The following is a 13,616-nucleotide window of genomic DNA, read 5'->3' as shown; positions in this document are numbered from 1 at the left end:
TTCATACAAGTTATTCCATAAAACAATTTTAATAGGTCTTTTTATTTTCACTTGTGTCACAGGACAGAGCTTCCAACATATATTTTCAATTTAAAACTTGTGCTATGCACATACATAATTAGCACTAGTTTATTGTGTGGTCAAATATGTATTTTTAAACCTTGCAAAACATTTTCTTGCTTGACTCACAGATTACACATAAAATGGTTAACTAAAGATTGATGAGCAGTTTTTATGATAGGTTTGCGACTTGAAAATAAATGTTAGGTTCATCATAGTTTTCGATACTAAGCACTGCACTTTACCGTCTTTGATCTCAGTGTTGTGACTACTACAAAGAAATAAAACCTTATCTTACCTTTTCCAGCATCTACTGCAGAAGACCTCAATAATGCATAAGAACATCTGGAAGTACGGTAATTTCAGCTATCAGAGATAAGAATTGACACAGAACAGGTAAACCCTACAAAGTCATCATGTTGAAATGAACTGATTAAGGTTTAGTAACATAAAACATCATGCATAGTGTTTCCATGCTTGCTACATTACATCTTGCTATTTTATATTAAAAAAGGAATGTCAATTATATATATTTAATAGGTTGATTAGCTGGTAGCAATATTATATTTTACATAAAGAGACAGAAATGTCTGCAGATCTATTGCCATACACATCTATTTAGAGTTAACTGTGAGTTCATAGAAAATACATGGGCATAGTAAACAGGGTTTTGAAATGACAATTTTTTACTGGTTGCAAGTGCTAATTGCTAGTTTCTCAAGGGTATAGAATTAATCACCTGCTAGATTTACAGTCTCTAGGATGAGACCTGAGGATGGAGGCAATAAGAAAAGCTCTTGAGGGACATATCATATGGTGAGTCTGAATATCAGTCTCTATGCATATGTAAATTGGTAACAAAGTTTTTTCAAAGCTCAAGTATGCTAATTTCAAACAGGCAAGACTAAAGCTAGCTTTTAGCAGCTGTTTAACGTCTGCCTGTGGGTGGTAGAGAGAGCTTAAAATACAAGCAAACAGTGGTGCATAAGTAATTAAGCAACATTTTGCTGGGCATAAATAATTCTGTTTATATTGCTCTTTTGAAGAGTATAGAATACAAAATAACAGATCAAGTGCACCTTTGGTCACCAGAGGTTAACTGTTCTTCCTCCTTACCTTTTCTTTGGTTTTATGATTTAAGGGGAATAAATAACAGAGTCAATCTTTTATAACTTCATAGGAAATAAATCATTTAAGGTGGGAAAAATACCCTATTACAGAATCACTGCACTTATAGTTAAACTATATTGTTTTCAGTGTATTCCCCTAGTCATTTATTGGGAGAAAATATAATATCTAATCAAAGATTTGCTTATTAACATTTATTTTAGGATTACTGAAAGTGAATTATTGGGATATTTGTTTAAAAAATTAAACTTTTAACAAAGTCCAAAGGAAAGAAAAATGCCTCAATTTTTCAGGACCAATTTTAATTATCCCATACATTAAAAATAAACAGATAAATGATTCACTCAGAGGTCATTGCCTAAAAATGAGGAATGCTTAATTCAATGTACCACATATAGGATAATCACCTAATTTCAACAGCTCTTGCTAAGCCACTAGAAATGTCTAAAAGCAAAAGGAAAGCTGGTATAAAAAAATTGCATTTGATTCAATAAAAACCTTGAAATTGACCAGAAGGAAGATGAAAGATTTAACACGATTTAGAAATACCTAGTCTGGAAAAAAGGATTATAGATACTAACTGTGAAAAGAGTCAGGGGTTTAAACTTTGTTTTCGTTAAATATTCATGGTTTAAGGAGTTAATGGTAAAAGGAAGTACTCAGTTGGGTATCAGATATTATAAAGGGCTTTATAACACATAAGAATGCTAGGAAGGCAGGAGTAGCCATTTGCGCACAACATTGCTATTTCCCTTTGCACTGAAGGAGCAGGTAAACGAAATGGAATTTTCAAAACCCCCTATTATCCACCCTTTACATTCTAAAAAATATGTAAAATTTGGTGAAATAAAACAATTGGTTTTTATGACATTTGTATGTTTTCCAAGCTTGCATTTTTTAACCTATTATGAGGTTGGGTTTTAAACCACATGCCCTGAACAGAAGAACGGATGGGACAATGGATGATCTGTGCAGACTTGGTATTCAGGCTGGGTGATCTGTGGTTTTTTTCTTAGGAAAGATACTAATACTTTGTACTTGGTTCTTCCTCTTTCTCTACTACAAGATGTGGATATTAACACCAGTTCCAGTCTCTCTAACAAAGTAAAAAGATGAAATTCGGTTAAATAAGACTAGAAAATGAGCATTTCTTTGGGACACCATTCTGAAGCTTCTCAGGCTCACTGAACATCTTACTCAGATTCACTTTCATTCTCTATGAACCAATTGGGCAGAGCTCTCATTTTATCCAGCTAATGGACGATGGATGGGAGAAGAAAGCAAGCAGAAGGTTCCTTATATCTACAAGACAATTTTAAGATTTGTTTTAAAATTCTGACAAAAATGGATAGTAAATAGTCACCACTACTCAAACTAGTATAATTAGTGTTCTTTTTCCTTAGTCAATATTTTCCTGAAAACTGTACTTCTTGTCTATGCATATCCTGAGTAATATTTTTTTATCAGAGGAGGCATTTGTATGTTTTGATAAAAACTTGCATATCTTTATACGTTATTAGGTTAACATAAGTCTCAGCCGTATATGATTAGGTATGAACTTTAAATATTGTTTTAGGAAATTTGAAGTGTTCTGTTTAGCCATACCATTTTTTTCCCTCTTGATCTTCAGGCTTCTGTGTGCTGCTTAGCACTTTATTATTATTTTGGACTTGCATATGCCCTGAGGCGTTTGTCCCACTAAAAATGGACAGTTACTGAAAAAGCAAAGTACCACTGGCAGTAGAGTTAAGTTTGGGTTGCCATAGACATACCATGGAAACTTTGTTCTGTACCTCCTTACGCATTTGTCAGTGGAGGATAACAGTTTACGCACTTTACTGTAATTCATATATAAAAATGTTTATTTCTCATATCTGTGGAGGTATGAATGTAGCCAAGCTTAGACTTTTGGTGATCAGATTAGCTTAATGCATATTTAAAGAGAGTAGTAGAATTTTGTTCAGAATAATCAGCCTAATTGAGACAGACCTCAACATAGTAATGCGCTATGATCAACTTACTTTGTTCCACTGGCAAAATTAATATTAACATGCAAGTTATGAAGGCACAGTGTATAGCTGACTGGGAGAGATCAGAAATAGAGGTCCAAGTTGGAAAACTGATCTGACAGATACTGAAATGTGTTTTATTCCAGAGCCTAGTCCAGTGCTGGGAAGGCAGGATGTGGTAGATACAATGTGTGTACATATCCAATGTCAGACAATTAGCAAGAACATTATGGGACCAGGAAAATTCAAAGAATTCTAATCCCAGGAGAGAGGCTGCTTTTCCTCTACAAACTTTAATGCTTTTGGCAGTGTAATTATACAAACACGTATACACATATGCAGAGTCAGAGGGTGGCAGAGACTCTGTAGTCTCTGCAGATATATCTTCTGTAAATGGGGGCAAAGCAGAAAATTCCCTTATAATAATGCATATTCTCAGAAATGTTTGTAATCCTTTGGGCTCAGTGCTTCATTTCATGAAGGAAATGCAGATTTACTTATTTATTCTTCCATTCACTCAGCCACTGACTGCTTACTTCCTTACTACAGTGTGTAGGACACTGCAAATTAAAACAAATGCAAAGATACATAGGATACAATAGAACAGTAGGGTCAATAAACGTGGAAATACTGAAAAGTCTGAGTTGAATATTCTTTATCACTGGCAGTTCTCTCACTTGATCTCTGACTTTTTGAGCCCGCATTATGACAGCTGTTAAGAGATGGAATTACCTGTAATGTGATCAAATATATACAGAGAATACAGAATATCTGTGAATATAAAATATCTGACTGTAAACTTTCCCTTTTCAGTCACTCTGTAAAATTCTGACCACTCACCACGCTTGCCATGCTCCTTGGAATGGTTGTATGGGTATATGTTTGTATAGATTGCCTATTGCTCTATTATTCCCTATGAAATTCTAACAAATTTTAATATAGGGAACATACGCATTCTTGAATGGTGCCCCATAAGACCATAGTAGTCACTCTTCCCAGTGATCATTCAGAAAACATTGGGAGACTGTTAATAAAAACCATTTCAGAATGAACCTTTGTTTTGGCCTTGTTTCAATTCACAAAGTTAAATTTACTTGGAATTTCAAACTTCTTCTCTTTTAAAACTGTTGATTTCAAATGAAGACTGCATAGTTTTCTGTATTTAGAAAGATAATTTTAATTTGTGAATCACCTACTAATATTTTTCTCTTTAAAACTTGGAAGCAGCATTCTGTTGATTTGCTTTAAAGGTGTGCTACTATGAAAGAGGGAACAATTACATATATGAAAAAGTTATCTGGGAAAATTGATAGAGAATAGCAAAATACCTTGAACAACATGAAAGTCTGAAAAAAAAGAAATCCTATTTTCTTACACCAATTAACTTCTTTTCCAGATATTATCCAGATCTTTTGGACATGCAAGAGAAATTTGTTTTATTAATTCCCTTTGAAAACAAAAGCTCCTCTTTCTTTTTCTGTTTTTGACTGCAGTCAGCACATAGAGTTAATACCTACTTGGACCAAACAAGGAGGTGACATTGGCAAATCAGACTAATGCCCTTACCTTGAGGGAGCAAATGTTCCTAATGCATTACATAGTCTTTTTTAAAGCTTTTTATTGGAATTTAATTGCTTTACACTGTTGTGTCAATTTTTGCTGTACAACAAAGTGAATCAGCTGTATTTATGCATATATCTCCATATCCCCTCCCTCTCATGACTCCTTCCCACCTTCCCTATCCCAGCCCTCTAAGTCATCAACCATCATTGAGTTTATTTCCCTGTGTTATGCAGCAGCTTCCCACTGGCTATCTATGTTATATTTGGTAGTGTATATGTGTCAGTGCTACTCTCTCACTTTGTCCCAGTTTCTCCTTCACCCCTCCCCCACCCCGTGTCCTCAAGTCCGTTCTCTACATCTGCATCTTTATTCTTGCCCTGTCACTGGGTTCCACTGTACCATTTTTTAAGATTCCATATATATGAGTTAGCATATAGTATTTGTTTTTCTCTTTCTGGCTTACTTTGCTCTGTATGACAAACTCTAGGTCCATCCACCTCACTACAAATAACTCAATTTCATTCCTTCTTATGGCTGAGTAATATTCCATTGTATATATGTGGCACATCTTCTTTATCCATTCATCTGTTGATGGGCATTTAGGTTTCTTTCATGTCCTGGCTGTCGTAAATAGTGCTGCAATGAACATTGTGGTACATGTTTCTTTTTGGATTATGGTTTTCTCAGGGTATATGCCCAGTATACACCTTTATACAGAATACTATTGTGTATACATTCTTGGAGGTAAAGAAACTTTCAAGAAAAAAATTTAAATTCACCATACTGTCTTTCTAACCATCCCAAATCAACAGCTATATAAAGAGTATGGTTGGAGCAAGAAAAGATGAGAATTTCTCATCGATGACCCAGAGGCTTATAGTTTGCATAGGATACCTTGAATTTGGAATCACTTCATCCATATTCTCCTCCCTTTGGTGTCGATCTGCTATTTGCATACCGGCTATAAAATGTTGTCTTCTTTTGGTTTCTGAACTGAAATTCATCTTAAAGGCATCACCAAATCTGTTGACTAGACTTCATGTTAAGGGAAAAATCTAGATAAAATCATCTCAGTATTTGGATTTTTCACCTTTTTTAATGTGTTTTTATGGACATGATTGTACAATGTTAAGATCAACTGCAGCTGAGAAACTTCTCTCATTATATTTACTAATTTGTATAGCAACCAAAAGGTAAATGGGAAAAAACAAAAACAAAAACATATTTGGTAATTTCATGAATTTAAAAACTAGCCCTCGGGGAGAATGCATCATTTTTTATTTTGTATCACTGCTGTGTTTAAGAAACCTAAAAAAGGGAATTTCATATTCTCATATTTTGACAAGTACTTTACATTTGCTTGAATAAATATTTTACTATGAAAGGAATATGATTAAAAAGACAAGAACCCCCACACTATTAACTTCTCAGGAACATTAAAGCAGTAAAAGTACACACTCCATAAGCCAAGGGATGCAGTAGCATTCAGTTAACTCCAACCAATCCTGGAAAAGGATCTTCCTTCTCTTTCTTGTTTTTAAGCTCCAAGAAACTCTACACTTGAAGAAAGGGAATATGTGCTTCAACTGTCATATTGATGTGGCAGAATTTAGCTCTTTTGTGAAGAGCTTCCATGTCCCCAGAGCACAAAGACAATAGTACACTATATAGAGAGCCAATAAATCAATTAGCTTTAACAGCCAGAGTTCAGGAAATGCATTAATTCTTTTTGATGAAAACACAGCTTTTACTTGTAGCCATACTTCATACTGTTAAGGTCAATTTTTCACGTGGAAATTATATTTAGTGGCTGAAAAAAAATCACTCATAAATTTTGTAAAGCAAAAAGAAGCACTTACTAATGTAGGAGAACAAGTTTGTTTTATTTGTAATTATCTATCTTTAGAGTAATTGAGATTCTAAACAGCAGCTAATAGCCTCACTGTCTCAAATTACTACTGCCTGTAACTTTACCTTGCCAAACATCAAAGAGCTTTTCAATTGCAACTCTACTACTAAAACCTGGGTCATTTTCTAGCAATTAATTGGAAGAGGTGATTAATAGCTTAATAATGGGTTGCTCTGTGTTTAAAAAGTGCAGGGGACGTGCATAGGAAAGGAATATGTAATTTTGTATCCCTGAAACATAACCTAATTGAAAAATCAGCAGTTGGTCTTATTTACTTTAGGCTTGTATTTCCAAACCCTCTTTTGATGTACTCTGAGAAAATGTGTAAATGTGGAGAGTATTTTTTAATTAACTCCTTGAACATTGAACACGCTATGAATTTAAGGAGCACGACGAGCTATTCCATGGCACCTGCTGTGCCGCAGTCAACTTCACAGGAACTTGAGACTGACATGTGTCAAGTATCTACCTGGATGTGCAGTTGGTGGTGCCTATTTAGCCAGTCACCCACTATCAGGCTACCTGTGGATTCATAAGGCACACTCACCAACAGCAGAGCCTTGTGACTGTGGTGCCTGGGAGCCTGTGTCCACTTCTATTGTGCATTCCTCTTGTATACTCCACAGATTCAATGGCTGTAAAATCTAGCTGCAACCTATCAAAATACCCTTCCAGAAACATCCAAGGAAACAGTCAGTGCAACTTAGTGAGTTCCCTAAGCCAAACACTCTGTGTTTTGAGACTAGGTCTCAAGGAAATGGCAAGTTGGCTAGTCAGATGGAGAGGTATTCAATGAGGGAGGCGGTCTCTAGATAAGGCAAAGGGTGGGACTAGCAAACTGGAAAGGACCAGGACTCATTTGTCCAGCTCATGACAACACCAGGTATTCCATGGTAAATGTTCCCTTGGGTATGGGACTCGCTGATATTTTTTTCCGTGGTCTACCACAATTGCTGTAGATGCACTTGGATTTCTTCCTCATGTTGCCAGAAGAAAGTAAAGAATGAGGTGCTCAATTTCCAATAATTTTCTTCCCATTATGCATTTTCTTCCCCTCTCATTTTAGTCTCATCTTATCCCAGTTAAAGCTAGAAATACTGGGCTGTTTATCTCCCTCTGTATTGTCATGATGACTTAACAGCTAGAGGAAATCAGTACTTCACTAACCATCTGACACTCTTTCCATAGGACCAAACATAAAATGAAAAAGGAAGGACAATTAAATAAAGAAAACAACCCGGAAATGAGCTCTACTCCCCTAGCTCTCACAAACCCAAGCATCCATTCTGGAAGGCTAATTTATTCTTCCAAGGTTAAGGACTCAACTGGTCCCAGAATTTTTCTTTTAACTCTTTACTTTCCACATTTATTGGGGAATATATAGAGATATAGAAAAATTTTTTAAAAGACATGGCTTGCTCTGCCACCACGAAAAGATACAGTCACCCCAACTAAATCAACTATAATAAAGATGGAGCAGCGTGCCAGTGATGGCAAAAGTCAGTAGGCTGAAAACAAAGACAAGAGTGGCTTTATTAGATTGTTATATGCTCTTAAGCAGGGCCCTACTCATCCTCAGATGTCAGAGGCTAGAGAAGGCCTGAATGAACAGCAAATGATTCAATGGCAAGAGGGCTGACCTGTGCCTTAGAACCTCCTGCTGGGCAGAGAGCCTGAAGTTCTCTTTATCGTCCGGTTTAGAGCAGAGAGCTCTGCTTCCAAGATGTGTTAGAGAGAGACCAACACAGATAGTCCATTTCTTGCACAGCTTTTTATAGTTTTCCATGAGATAATAAATTGTTATGCATGATTTACTTAATTATCTTTGTACCTATAGCTGAATCTCCCCATAAGCTTCAAATTCTTAGTGTAATTTTCTATGCATTCAAATTTTTGAATGTGTTGATTTTATTTCCTGGTTACCTCCTTCTTAAAAATCTCCATCCATGTTTCAGCTCTTGTTTGATTGTTTTCAAGCTAGGCCTGCTAATAGGTTTTCTATGATTCTTGTCATCCAGAATTCCTTTTATGTTTCTCTTTCTTTACATCTTGAGTTTGGTGAGTTAAATCCTCTAATGAACTTTATGTGAAAGGGTACTTGGAAGACAAGTCGTTAGAGACTTTGACTGAAATGTCTGTACACTACCCTTATTTGTTCCATTGTTTGGTAGCTCCCAGTGTTTCTCTGAAAAGTCTGAAACACCTCTGGTTGTTGATCCCTTGTACGTTACCTTTTTTAAAGGAGTAAGTTTTTCTCTCTGGAAGCTCTTCTAATCTAATTTTAATACTTGGCATATTAAAATTTCATGATTTTGTGCTTTGGTAGGAGTCTTTTTCATTCTTCCTACTGGGCACATGTCTGGAAACATATATGTATCTTTTAGTTCTGGAAGTTTTCCTTTTCTTTTTTTTCCTTAATAATTTTGTTCTGTTTCATTGTCTGTTTTCTACTAGCCAGATATTAAAATTCCTGAGTTGGTCCCGTATTATTTTTTCTCATTTAATTTACTTTGTTTTTGTCTTACATGATAGCTCCTTAAGCTTATCATTCAACTCATATTGAATTTTAAAGTTTTGTTTTTAGATTTTGTAATTTCCATGACATTTCTTATTCTTTGATTTTAAAAACAGTATTTTGTATGTTTTATGAATGCAGTATCATTTATTATTTTCTAAGTGTATTAATTACATTTTCCCCATAATTTTCTTTTGCATCAACACTGTCTCTATTTCTTTTAGTCCCTATTTGTTTTTGATACCCCCTTTATTTCAAGAGTTTTCATTCACATCTTCTTGCAAATATCTGGTGATTTTTGGCTGTACTTATTGGAAGCTTGTTGTGCACAGGAAGAATGTCAATTGTCTGACTTTGCTCTAGGGTGCTCAACCTATTAGCTAGCTAGCAGGCATGTGGGGTGATACAAGCCTAGCCATAGTTAGTGAGAGTGGGGTAAGAGGAACACTGTAGACTTCTTAACCTGTTTACAGTGTGGTGCCTTTCCCACCATCATCTGTGCTTGGTGTCCCTGAATACAGTACTTTTTTCTTTTTGTTTTGCTTGCTTTTCTTCCAGAGATTAAAATTTTCAGAATTGTAGGGATGGAAGAAATGCTGTGCTTGGCTATATAGGTAGGATCTGTGCTATGTTTCATACAAACTTCCTGTTTCCAGTCAGATATTTTTCCCTGTGCAAGTGTTCTCATTTAGAACATCCTTCTTTTCTTGCAGTATTGATACATTTGTGATGTCTCATTTTATTTGAAAAGTGGAAAAGAGAAGGGCCCTTATTTTACTCTTTTAACTAAAATTCAAGGTAGCGTAAGCACTTAGTGATGTAATTTCCCCCAAATCTTTACATTTTTAGTTAAGAATCATCACTCTTTTCTAGATTAAATAATTAAGGCTTGGAGAAATTTCTTAAGTTGCATGAAATTTCAGGGTAAGTAAATGGCAGAATCAGTATTTTTATCCAAGTCTCATAGATTCTAAAGCATATTTTATTGTTAACACTATGAAGTCTCCTTAAAAAAGAGAGAGATATTTTAAAATTGGTTTCAGAGCTGATTCTAGCAGGAAGAGAATTAATGGGCTGCAGAGTTAGCTGGACTAGGAGTCATAATGATCTTCTCTTGGCAAGGCACCATTTTGCTCGGCTTTTACCCCAGAGCCTCCATTTTCTCCCTATCTTCCCTGTCAAACTCTGTTTTGGAAATTTTAACTTACATTAGAGTATGAAGTATTGACAAAAACTTTAGAAATTGCCCTTCCCAGGGACATGTGAATTATAATAAAGGAAGATTTTTGATGAAGCTCTAGCAATAATTCAGGAGGTAGAAGACACATCTTGGACTCAAGTAAATTTCTGAAATAACTATGTAGATGGACATCTATGCTGTCTATCTACCAGACAAGTTATTAATGCCAAGAAAAAAATGAAGCCATATGGCATTAACAGGTAGCATTTCTTCATAGCAGGGAGAGAAGAAGGCAGCGAAAGATCTACTTAGGATGCTGACATGATAGACCAGATTTTAAGATTTGACTCTCAGGGGCAGGTCTGGGAAATGCACAATATTTTACCTAAAGCAGCTAGGAATGGGAAGAATGAGAGTATGATGAAAAGCCAAGTGGGGAACAGTGAAAAGATTAGATAGGAGAGACAATATCATATTTCTAGGTTGAGATAAAATTATGCGGAGTCTTACGCTGAACTGTATTATGTGACAACGGAATGCTAATGACAAGTTTGCACTTGAAATTTACAGGGCTAGACCTACTCTTGGAGAGATTGAATCTGATAGAAATATCTTCCTTTTCTTTACCTGTATTTAAATAGTTTAATTTGTAGACAAGAATATAAATGGAATTGAATGAGCAATAAACTCCAGAGTCACTGTAGATAAGATGGCTACAGTTTATTGTCCAACCTGGATCACTTATAAGAGTGGAAGGAAGGCATTAGGGCACAAGACATAAACAGGAAATCTCCCAAGCACATTGGAAAGTATAGACATCCTACCTAGGATGAAGATGGAGAAAGGGGGTAAGATAGAGCATATAAAAACTTGTCTGAATATTTTTAGGAAGAGAAGGGAAAAGGGAAAAATAGTGAGTCATTATAATAAAAACTTTGGTTTTTAATTTCATATACAAAATCTTTAATCAACTCAAATATGACTTTTTTCTGATATAGATCATTTTAGTTTTCAAAGCTCTTATTCAAAAAAAGTGAGAGTGCTTTTGTGAATCCATATATTCAAGGATATTAAATAGCAATAGTTTTGATGATTTGAAAAATTTACTTTCATTTGGCTAGAGAAGTACATTTAATTTAACTCCTTTTATAACTAGAGCAAACAATAGGCCTTGAGTTTATTGTCTTATTTGTCTAAGTGCTCAAAATGTATGTTGAATAACCATTTAGTAATGTGGGATACCATAAAAACTGTGAGATGCAAATGCTGTGTTTCTTTTAAAGAACCATTTAGTCCTTTGATAGACAAATTGTGTTCAAATTATTTCTCTTTCATCTGAGCAGGGCCAACTTATTCATTAAACCCAGTGGTCACAGAAGCCTAGGCCTACAATAGTTTTCAAGATCCATGAAAATATTTTAATTTCTTTAAAAATCTGAATTCAAACCGTAAACTCTTAGATCATGAAAAATGCTTTTATATATAATAACATATTTGTTCTTATGTCAATCAATATAGTCAGTAAATACAATTTTTGATAATTCTTATGAAGAAAAGAATCCCACAAAAACAAAAATGAATGAGGCCTTCAAAAGTCATGGAGTCCAAAGAAACTGAAAAAGTATTCATTTCCTAAGTAAATACTCCTTAAAAACCCCGCAGTATAGTGTTAGAATACATTTTTTTTAGTCTTACCTAAGATTTCACTTTAATTTGTGTATCTGGAACAAGGTAACATATTTTCTTTGGAAGTTGAAAAAAATTTCTAGAGATAATTATCCTCTTTCCTCAAATATTCTTATTATGTATTTTGTGGAGAGAAATACTTTCATTTTCTAATGTCTTTTTCATCGATTATGGTAAAAGTCCTCCTGGGAACTATTGAGGATGTTTCCTTAGGGAAATGTTGAGGAGATGCCAGAGTTGGAAGCATCAGAAAACCTCTCAGATGAAAACAGGGATAGAGAGGGACATTTGATAATAATTCAGGTTCACAAAGGAACTAGGTGGGACCTCAGCTTCACATAGCCGGGCTTCATTTCATTTAGGACCAAATCCCAAGTGGCTGTTAGTGCTACTTTGCTTATTTCTGTGTAAAATAAACAAATACCCTTCCTTCCAGAGTCCATATCTTTGCTGATAGTTGATGAAGGCCAGTATCACACATAAGGAATAAGGCTAAACATATGCCCCTGTTACGTGAACACTTTAGTAGGAAGCTACAATTTTCCTAACAGGTATACACATTGTATATACCATTTTTACCTATAACTACTTGTATGAATATTACCACAAATGATGATACCGGTGAAAAATAACTTAAAACAACAATAGTTAACATATATTGGGTAATACATTATTCAAATATGTTATCCTTGAATTTTCACAACAATTCTATGAAAGTTGTTGGAATGTCTATATGTATCAAGAAAGAAGGGTGTATCTACTGACTCTGCAAAAATAGTGGAGAATATACAGGTGAGGTTTCTATTTTCTCTGAGTTAACATTCTAGTGTGATAGAAAAGAGACAAACTAATAAGATAAATATCAGATGGTGATAATTTCAATGCAGAGAATTATAAAAGAATGATGGGATAGAGAACATTGGTGTTACTAGCTATGTTAGATTAGCTAGTCCAGCATTTAATTTAAAATGTAATGTTCAGAAAAATGAATATGGTTGACATGGCTGGAGCATAGTGAAGAAGGGGAAAACACAGAAGACGTCAGAGAAATAAGTGCATAAGTCCAGGTTGTATGGGACACTGGAAACAAATAAATGTTCCATTCTTAGCATGATGGGCATTTATTGGAAGCTTTTCAACAAAAGAGGGACAGGACCCTACATTTTTGGTTTGAAAAGCTGGATGGATGATGGTCATCTTGAATGAGTGAGAAAAACTCATAAACAATTTTGGCAAGAAAAATTTTAAATTCTGTTTTACTGTTTATTTTTGCTTTACTGTTCAAGGAGCAGAGTGAATTGAACAGTTGGATATGAGTTTTGAGTTTTATAAAGATAAAAATTGAGCCTTAAAATTGAAGTTAGAACTATGGTACTGGATAATGTCACCAAGGTGGAAGGTGTAGATAGGAAAGAGAAGGGTATATAAGACATTTTTGTGCAGGATTTAGAGGTTGAGCTCAGTAGAAAAATCTAGAAAAATGATATGGTGAAATGCCCATCAGTGGAGCAGAAAGAAAACTAAGAATGTGGGAAGACTGAGGCTAAAATAAAATATTTTCAGAAG

This window comes from Hippopotamus amphibius, chromosome 8, assembly GCF_030028045.1.
Source record: "Hippopotamus amphibius kiboko isolate mHipAmp2 chromosome 8, mHipAmp2.hap2, whole genome shotgun sequence".
NCBI lineage: Eukaryota > Metazoa > Chordata > Mammalia > Artiodactyla > Hippopotamidae > Hippopotamus > Hippopotamus amphibius.
This window is presented reverse-complemented; position numbering follows the sequence as displayed.